Here is a 7,739-nt window from a genome sequence, read left to right as displayed (position 1 = left end):
ACAAGGCAGCTCCCATCCACCCTTTCCAGCCACGCTGAGCCTGCTGGGTCTAGGGCGCCCCCATTCTCTGTCACCCACACTGGGCCATGCGTGGGAGTGGAAGGGGGCTCCAGGGACAGTTATGCTGGGACGCCTTGCAGACCCGGGGCCGTCTCAGACACAGCTGGGCCCATGGTCACCCTCGCTAAGCCAGGTATTTTTGTGACATGATTTGAACACGTTCCCATCATCTGTTTTCTAATCTCTCTCCTATCTACTTGGCAAAGCTCTACGCATCCTTCAAGACAAGTTAAGACACACGTTCTCTGTGAAGGGAAGCCTTCCTTACGCCTCCCCCGGAGACAGCTTAGTTACTCCTCGCAGCCAAACGGCTGGGGGAACACCCATCTTACAGCCCTTGACACAGGTCTTCCCCCCCCCCCCCCCCCCCCCCGCACTCACTGCCATTGGGGGCCGGATCATTCTTTGTTGCAGGAGGATGTCCTGTGTGCTGTGGAACCTCACCCGCTAGGTGCCAGGAGCAACCCACCCACCTCCACCCCGTTGTGACAACAGAAAAAAACTGTCTCCAGTGACCAAACCGCCCGAGCTGAGCACCACTGTGCCCTGTTGAGTTTGTGTGTCTTCTCTTCCGCGATGCAATGGCTCTCCGAGCGCATCTCATCTGCTGCGCTGGTCAGTGCCCCGCCCGTAAGTAGGTGCTTGGTAGAAATTGCCAGGCTTTCTACTAACTGCTGTTGGGAAACGGCGGAATAAATGAGGGAAGTGACTCAGAAGAAACCCAGGAAGGTGGTCCGGGTTCTCAGGCTCCGTTGGGTCATTCCCAAGGCTAACCACTAGAGGGCAGAAAAGGCCCGCCGAAAGCGCGGAGCTGGTGCTCCCGGTCCAGCTTTGGGCTTGTGGCCGCAAGGCCGCAGGCTCCTGCTCTGTGCATATCCCTGCTCCGGGGCTTGGTCCTCAGACCTCTGCTCGTTCCTATCGATTCTCCTCCTCCCTGGGCAACCTCATCCCGTGTCGGAGTTCTAAATGCCATCCGCACACCGATAGCACCCAAGTTTATATCTCTAGTGCGGCATCTCCTCACATTCAGAATTGTATTCCAATTGCCTCCCTGAACCTGCACTTGGGGATCTCATTAATAGGCATCTGGGCTTAATATAGCCAAACCCAAGCCCCTGAGCGTCCCCCGGCTCCACACCAAACCCCACTCCCTCCATCTCAGTAAGTGGTGCCCTGGCCTCCCAGGTCCCTCGACTCACTCTCTCCCCATCCTTCATCCAATGTGTCAATAAACGCTGTTGGTTCTACCTTCAAAACACCGTCTGTCAGCATCCAAGCACTCCTTACCCGCTTGACCCTAATACCTGGGCACAAGCCATCACCTGGCCCCCAGACCTCCCGCTTGGGCCCCTGCACCCACCAGGCCCTGCTGTTTCCTCTCTCAACGGTCTGGGCAGCCCGTTTAACCACGAAGAGTCGGCTCTTGTCCACTGAGGGCCCCCCTGTCTCCCAGACACAAGTCAAAGGCCTTGCACTGGCCGAAGGAGCCCTCCAGGACCGGCTCCCTCCACCGTTCTCTCTCCGCCTTCATCTCCCCCCACCCCCAGCCCCCACCTCCACCCTCAGTCACACCGGTCTCCCCGGCCTCCTGTTTCCTGGCTTTGTCCCTGGTGCTCCGTCTGCCTGGCTCACTGTCCCCTCACATGCAGTCACTCACCCCCCACCCCTCAGTTGATCGTTCAAATGCACCCGCCCTGACTCCCCCTGCCGCCCCCCCCCCCCTGCTACCCATCCTCCTGCTCAGCTTTATTCTTCTCAATGCAGCTCCCACACACCGAGGCCCTGTATAGTTTGCCTAGATTTTTGTTTATGGCTGATCTTTGCTCCCCAGTTGTGGTCTCACATCGGTCACAGCTACAGTCCCCAGCACAGGCACGTGTATGTGCTCAGTAAATAGTTGTGGGATGGTGAGTGGATGAAGGAGGTGAGTGCGTGAGGGAATGAGCCCTGAGTGGGCCCAGGAGGAGCTAGTCTCCCAGTGGGCTTTCCAGAGAGCAGGAGTGTCCGTGGGAGAGGTGCCTTCATCCAAACAGAACGCAGACTGTCCCGACGTTTGGGGAAAATGGAGGCTGGGAGGAGACCACTTATTGGACCCCCTGATGGGTGAAGGGGACAGACTCTGGAGCCAACGGGGTGGGCTCAGCTTCACCACTTACTGCCCGTGGGACCCCAGCAAGAGGATTAGTGTCCCTGCGCCTCAGGCCTATGGCTGGAAACAGGCCGGTAGTAATGCCAGCCTGTCGGGCTGTTGTGGGGACGAAAGGAGTAAATGTATGTCAAGCACACAGAACAGCGATTGACATACACGAACGGCCACATAAGAGGCAGCTCCTGCTGGTGTGTGTGCGCAGTATCTCACTTGATGCTGTGACAACACTGTTGGGTCAGTGCTATTATTCGCCCATTTTGCAGGTAGGAATGTTGAGACTCAGGTATTTCACAGGGAGAGCTGATACACATTGTCACTCATGTCAAGCCTCCCTGGACCACATGGGCCCCACACCAGAACTGACCGCAGGAGGGAGGGTGCCCTCTCAGACACCCTGGCCCTGAACTGGTGGGAAAGTCTGTAGAGGTGCCTGAGGCCAGCCGAGAGCCCCATAGCCTGGAGGGAAGGTGCAGAGTGTGGAGGACCCCATATACCTCAGGCCACTGACTGCTCCCCTTCCCCCCACCAGCCCTGTCCTCCTCTACCCTTCAGCCTCCGAAGCCTGCCATTCACTCTGAGCCATTCTCTCGCTCTAATCGCAGCCTTCATTCATGCCCTTCCCGACAGGAGGCCTTCCCACAAACCCTCCTGTACCGCCTGCCCCGTTCCTGCCTGTCTCTCAGGACTCGGCCCGAAGCCACGTTCTGCGAAGCCTGAGGGTCATGGCTGCCTTTGCAGGCTGTTTCCCCACACAGACTGGGCCCCGCCTGCAGAAGACGGGAGGAAGGAGGCTCCAGGAGTCCCCACCGGAGGTCACCACGCCTGGCCCTCGGCCACCCCCGGCTCAGCCTCTCTTTCCCACCCCTGAGGCCAGATCCCCTCTGTGGACCATGTTCACTTTGGAAGCTCTTCCCCACCAAGCCCCCAGACCCCAAGCTGCAGCCCCCCCCCCCCCCCCAATCCCACACAGCAAGCTCAGGGGACGTCCCAGGCCCGGGCAGAGGTCACCTAAGACCCAGGGGCTGAGAGTCCTGTCCGGTGAGGCCACCGCAGCAGCTGGGAGCATCTGGATGAGGGCGAGGCAGCCAGGAGTACAAAGCAGCCCATCAGCAGAGCCCAAGCCAGCGGAGCTTGGGACATCAAGCCCGCCGGCTGAAACACCCCGCGCATATTTAACAGCTGTCAATATTTAATTAGTGCAGACAGATTAACTCTGAAATCACACACTTGGGCTGGGCTCCCACCCTAGAAAGAGAGGGGGAGTGTTAGAAGGAGCGGGTGGCCATGCTCAAGCCATGTGAGCAGGGAGGCTGCTCACTGTCCCCTCCCTCTACCCTCAGACCCCCCGCCCCTCCCGCCTCTGAGGAGCCAAGGCGAAGGGTCTGCCTCTCGGGAGGGATCTGGGTGCCAGTGGGTGAGGGCACTGCTGGGCATTCTTCCTGTCAGCAGCCCTGGGCTGGGCCGCGGGGACCCAGCCGACTTCCGGGAGCAGGTGTCTGTGTGTGATTACCTCTGCGCCTTTGGCGGGCCTGCATTCTGCTGTTTGTTTACTGCATCTGCAACAGGACCCGGAGTCTTCTATGCCCTTTGAGTTTCTTCGAGTTTTACCGCATCATGTGGCACTTTTCATTTAATGGCGTGTCCCCAGACCTCCCCATCTGGGAGTAAGTTGCCGTTGTGGAAATCTCTTTTTATACCATTTGGTCAGAGACTTGCAACGTGTCCGTCAGGCCAGGGCCCTGCTGGTCCAGCACAGAGAGGGGCCTGGGTTCCACGGATGTGCCAGCGTGCTCAGACCCTCGTGCCCGTGGCTGTGCTGTACTTCCTGCCTTGAGCATCCTTCCTTCTCTTTCTCCTCCAAGACTCAGCTCAGGGGTGTTTCTCCTCCGGGAAGCTTTCATTGACATCATCTGTTTACCTTCCCGACTTCCCTAGGCTGAGCTCCTGAAACACAGTAACCAAAACTTCTGAACACATCATGCCTAACTTGGGAATGGGCACACAGTGGGTGCTTAATGATTTGTTTTTACTTTTAATAAATTGAGGTTAAACAGAGATTTTCGATAGAAATTTGGGTCTCTCAAAGCACGTTATGTAGATGGCTGGGTATCAGTTAGTCACTGCTGCATAACAAACTACCACAAACTCTCCGTGGTAACCGAGAATTAGCATTTGTTCTCAGGGGTAGTTAGGGCAGCTGAAGTTTGGCTGGTCTAAGTCCAGTTGGGAATTTGCTTCAAGCCACAGCAAGAGTGGGGCTGGCCGGAATGGCCCCACTCCAGGTGTCCCTCACCCACGCTGGACGAGTGGGCTAGCTGGGACATGCTCCTCTCACGACAGTGGCAGAGGTGCGAGAGGAAGTGTCCAACTACACACGGACATGCCACATCCTGGCTTTTGGCACATTGCCACCATCTCGTTGACCAAAGCAAGTCACACGGTAAAGCCCAGAGTCAAGAAAAAGAGAAGTAAATGCTACATGAGACGAAGCTATGGAACAGGTTGGTGGAGGGGAGTAAAGAATTGGGGCCTGCCCTGGCTGGTTTGGCTCAATGGATAGAGCATCAGCCTGCAGACTGAAGGGTCCTGGGTTCGATTCCAGTCAAGGGCACATGCCTGGGTTGTGGGCTCGATCCCCAGTAGGGGGAGTGAAGGAGGCAGCCAATCAATGATTCTCTCTCATCATTGATGTTTCTGTCTCTCTCTCCCTCTCCCTTCATCTCTGAAATCAATAATAATATATTTTAAAAAAAGCATTGGGGCCAGTGTTTGAACCAATCACAGGTGGGTTCCCATCTTGCTGGGGTCCAACCCCAGCAGGTCCAGGGGTCCCCAAAGGTGTGGACGGAGACAGCGTTCAGTTGATCAGCAGCCTAGCCAGGATCTCTAGCCAGGATCTCCAGCCAAGTTCTGGTCTGGATCTCCAGCGAAGTTCTGGTGTTTATTGTCTTGTTACATCCGTATTTATACCAGTTGATTTTAATCCTGTCAATTTCTATTGCAAAGGTTAGGGCGTTTCTTATCTCCATTCCAGGGAGTAAAGATTATGTAGCTTAAGCGTGATTGTTTGTAGTTAAAGTGATTAACTACCCGCCTGGCACTTAGTTAAGGAGTTTTATCCCCTCCCTGACTTCAGGGAAAAATCCCTACCTGGGGAAACAACCTTTCTCAGAGAGGTGACCTTGGTTAAAACACACAGCGCTAAGGGGAGCAAACATATTAAGAACAGTATGCCATATACGCCAGGTCCCTTGAAACATATGCTGTGCAGATGTTTCTTTCCTGCAGTGACTGTGTCAAGCAGCAAGGATGGACCGGCTTCCGGCACCATCTCACTGTGCACAGGACCCAGGAATGACAGGCTCCCAGGGGGACAGGATGAGTCTGAGGGCCCCTCCCTCCTTCATCCTCACCTTCTGCCCTCCCCCCACCTCGGCCATCACAGTTAACCAAACAGCAACAGAGAGGAGATGTGAGGTCTAGATGTGAGATGCCACAGGTGACAGCACAAAAGCAGGGAGAAGGGGACAGATGCCAAGCCAAGAATCAAAGTCAAGGCCAGTCTCCGGGTGCCAAAGGACACGAGCAGGGACAAGTGTGAATAATGGGCGAAGGCCAAGTAGTACAGAAAACATGGCCTTGGACCTCCAGCCGGCCGGCCTGGCTATGGCTTCACCTTCTGGGTCCTGGGCCAGTCCTGCTCCTCCCCTTCCCCCTCCCTCCTCAGGCCTGTTTCCCACAGGTATGATGAGGACATCGGACACCAGGAACCCACACAACCCTGGTGACTCTGACGTCCTGTGCCCCTGGGTCCATGTGCCTCCACCTCCGCCCCACTTCCTTCTCCTTATCACACAAAGTCTAAAATCCTCTCCAAACAGCTCAAACCCAACAGCCTTCTGCCGATGTGGTCAGAGCCCCAAGGCTGCAGGGCAGAGGAAGGTCCCTGCAGCGGGTCCCTGGCAGGTGGGCGTCATTCTCTCCGACACGCGGACTCATCCATTGAGAGTTAGAATGAGCGGCTGGGAACCTGGAAAGGAATCCTCTTTGGAATCGGAACAATGTGGGTCCCAGTTGGGCCACCCCTGCTTGCTGGCTGAGTAACCTCGGAGAGTCCCCTAAGCTCCCTGGGACTCAGTTTGCTTGCCTGTAAAATGGGTGATCACAGAACCACCCAGCTGCGGGGGGATTCAGTGACAGGACATTTGAGATGCATGGTGCCTGGCTATTGAAGAGCTCAACAGGTGGTACTGTCTTCCCTCCTTTATCCCAAGCTCTCGAATCTTCATCGATTCAGCCATCCTCTTCAAATATATACATATATAAATTATTATTATTAAAATACCTGCCAAGGGTTTAATAATTTCTTCAGCTAATTCCCTTCCGACCCCGAGGCCTGCGTCCAGACGTGGGGATTTGGACTGGGAAGGCATGATCCAATTCTTCTAAGTATCCTCTTTGCTGCCTTTCATCAACTCCCCTGACAAGCCTTTTGTCCCCTTCTAATTGCCCATCCCTTGGATGCCCCCCCCCCTTTTCCTTGTAAAAGACCAATTTTACAAAGCACTTCAGCGGCTCAGCCATTTTTATCATCATCATTAATTTTATTTCCCTTCTCATTTATTAATGGGCCAGGCAGCTCTCACAGATCTCTTTTCCCTGATAGATTTGTAAAACGCCCTTCTTATTCCCTTTGGCAGTCCCAAGACTCTCTGCAGCTTTTATTTCCTCCCTTTTATTTCTTGCCCCTGTTTCTCTGAAGCCTTTGCTGATTCCAGATCTTCCTCCCTGCCCCCCCCTCCCGTCCCCCCCCAGGCCTCCTATGGCCTTCACGCCCCCTCCCTCCTGTGGGCCAGGCCTGGCCTCTGATGCTGTCTCCGTCATAAGGCCCACAGCTCCTAAATGAGCCAGGACATGAGATGATGGTGGTCCAGGCAAGGGTCAGGGAGGAGTGATGGAAAGAAGTGGTTGGACTCTGGATACATTTTAGATGCAGAGGGAGCAGAATTTGACAGCTGGTTTCATGGAGGCTGAGCGAAAAAGAGAAACGGCATGAATGATACTAAGGTTTTCAGCCTGGGAAACAGGAAGAATGGACCTTCCGTGAACTGAGACAGGACCTACTGCAAAAAAAGACCAGCAGCTCAGTTTGGGCTGTGCAACGCGTGGCGTGCCCTCTAGACAAGAGACGCCGAGTGGACTGTCGATGCAGGGCTCAGAGAGGGATTCGGAGTCATCAGCAAACAGCTGGTGTTTAAAGCCACGGGACATGAGCAGAATGGAAACCAAAGGACTATTTTATTGACATATAAGCCAGCCCTGGCTGGTTTTGCTCCGTGGTTAGAGTGTCGGCTCTCAGATGGAGGAGTCCCAGGTTCGATTCCCAGTCAAGGGCATATACCTACCTCAGTTGCAGGTTCAATCCCCGGCCCCAGTTGGGGCACGTGCAGGAGGCAACCAATAGATGTGTCTCTCTCACATCAATGTTTCTCTCTCTCCCTTTCTCCCTCTTCCTCTCTCTCTCTTTCAA

Source organism: Myotis nattereri (genome assembly GCF_964212035.1).
Source record: "Myotis nattereri genome assembly, chromosome: 16".
Lineage (NCBI taxonomy): Eukaryota > Metazoa > Chordata > Mammalia > Chiroptera > Vespertilionidae > Myotis > Myotis nattereri.
The sequence above is the reverse complement of the archived record's forward strand: the minus strand, read 5'-3'. Positions refer to the sequence as shown.